The sequence below is a fragment of the Limulus polyphemus genome, unplaced genomic scaffold (assembly GCF_000517525.1).
Source record: "Limulus polyphemus unplaced genomic scaffold, Limulus_polyphemus-2.1.2 Scaffold2379, whole genome shotgun sequence".
In the NCBI taxonomy this organism is placed as follows: Eukaryota; Metazoa; Arthropoda; class Merostomata; order Xiphosura; family Limulidae; genus Limulus; species Limulus polyphemus.
Window position 1 is genome coordinate 100,969 of NW_013667989.1, and position 2,725 is coordinate 103,693.

Genomic DNA, 2,725 nt, shown 5'->3' on the forward strand with positions numbered 1-2,725 from the left:
TTGAAGGTAAGCCCAAAGCAGCACAATGGGCTATCTGTACTCTGCCCACCACGAATATCAAAACCCGGTTTCTAGCTTTGTAAGTCCGCAGACATACCGCTGTGCCACTGGGGGACTGCATATCATGCTTTAATATATACATATTGTGCTCTTAAAGCTTATACATAACTTTTAGTGAGGTAATAATGAATACTGTAATAATATGTTATATTTTACAGCGTGAAAGTTAGGATTTTTGTTATTTATCATAGAATCTTGGCCCGGTGGTTAGGGCGCTCGACTCGAGGGTTCGAATCCCCATCCCACCAAACATGCTCGTCCTTTCAGCCGTGGGGGCGTTCAAAGTTACGGTCAATCCCACTATTCGTTGGTGAAAGAGTAGCCCAAGAGTTGGCGGTGATGACTAGCTGCCTTTCCTCTAGTCTTACACTGCTAAATTAGGGACAGCTAGCGTGTAGTTTTGAGCAAAATTCAAAACAAACAAATCATAGCATCCACCTACACATTTTCTTAAGTTCATAACCCGATCAAAGGATGGGTACCTCAGCTTGTGTATTATAAAACAGCCATTAGATTGAGAAACAAATCATTGGTGTGATTCATGTGAATAAATTATGCAATATTTCCACTGAAAATGCTCCGAGTGGTCAAGTGCTAAGGAAGTTTAATGGTTTATAACACTAAAATTCGGTATATGAACCCCGTAGCGATAAATATAGCTCAACGAAGCTTAATTGCTGCCCTAAGGTCGGTAAGTGTGGTATATGGTCCAACACGTACACTTCTATTTTGTACAAGAGAACATAGTCTGGTCAACCCCCTAAACTCAGCATCTTTATGGCCTAACACTACTGAGAGATGAATTATTTTGGCAATAAAATGTTTTTTTTTTTAGGTTAACAGATCATGTCCTTTATCAGAGTACATTTTTCGGTTTCAAATTGTTTGTTTGTAGTTTAGCACAAAGCTGCACAATGAGTTATCTGTGTTCTACCCACCACGGATACAGAAATCTGGTTTTTAGCGCTGTAAGTCCGCAGACATACTGCTGTGCCACTGGGGAGCGGTTCCAAATTAAATACCAGAAACCGTGACAAGCCCTCATCCAATCAATTGAATTTAGTCTCACTGATTCACAGACTGGATGTTAAGCTTTAATTATAGGACTACAATTCACGTTACACAAACATTTATTATAGATATTTTGTAAATAGAATAAACTTTGCTTACATTTTAACACAAGCTGCCTGAACATTCTGTACTAAATAAATTTAATGAAACAGCTTGTAGTGAAATATTACCTTTCTTGTTTGAATAGAACGCTTCGTCTTGAAGCGTGATACATTACCACGTACAATATTTTTGTACAAGTACTTCCACTAAAAAACAAACGTGAGTACTGCCTTACTTTGACTAACAATTTGCCTATTAGTACTCGAAAGTTCCAGAATAGTCATTATAACGTTAACTTTAGATTTGAAAATATGTTCACATGACTCGACATTAGGCAAATTCGTAACAATTTCTATAATCATTTAATATTAAAAACATAAGTAGTTTATAAATTTATTTGTTCAGTGCCATGTAGCATATTGATCAAGAAAGTTAAGTTGCTTTTGCTTTAGCTACCTATTGTTTTGTGTCATTCACCTGTAGCAGCTCCACATTGATCAAGAAAGTCGTTAAGTTACTTTAGCTACCTATTGTTCTGTCATTCACCTATAGCAGCTCCACATTGATCAAGAAAGTCGTTAAGTTACTTTTTGCTTTTTTTGCTACCTATTGTTCTGTGTCATTCACCTATAGCAGCTCCACATTGATCAAGAAAGTCGTTAAGTTACTTTTGCTTTTTTTGCTACCTATTGTTCTGTGTCATTCACCTATAGCAGCTCCACATTGATCAAGAAAGCCGTTAAGTTACTTTTGCTTTAGCTACCTATTGTTCTGTCATTCACCTATAGTAGCTCCACATTGATCAAGAAAGTCGTTGTTACTTTTGCTTTACCTACCTATTGTTCGGTGTCATTCACCTATAGCAGTTTTTTTATTTCTCCTCGCGATAAAGGTAGCTGTAATCTCACTGTAGTATGTTATTTACAGTTGTCTTTTCCACTAGCAGTCAGGTGATTCCGAGGTTACGATCTCTCTTTTATGTTTCATTAGGAATGACCATAGCTAGTCACTCTGGGCAAATAATACGTCACTTTTAAAGAAGTAACAGTACAGTCTGGTAAATAATCTTGGCTAAGTTAGTCATATAGATGTTATCTCTGATCCAGTAAAAGAAAACGTCCAATCAATCAAGTATATATACTGTGTTTGTGTGAAAAATAAAGATTATTCATTTGTGTTCTGCATTGTTTTCACTCTATATTTCGTTCTCGTGAACCTTTATTCCAATCGCTCTTAGGAAAATCAGTTTCACCTGAAAATCCAATACACACACACATCTTCCTGCTACAATTTTAACGTTCGTTTCTACGTAAAATTTATACAGATATATGATTTTTCTACTTTTTATATTTTTTTCCATTTCATTTAAATATTTTATGTTATTCTTATCTTGTACAATTTTAATTAAAATTAGTGAAATCTTAAGAAAGTTCTTGAAATATATTTAAACCAGTGATCCCGCTGGAATATTGGGAACAAAATTACGTTATTTATAATATTAAATGTAAATTTTTTGTTACGCGCTGAAAATCGATATTTTGAAACTAATTAA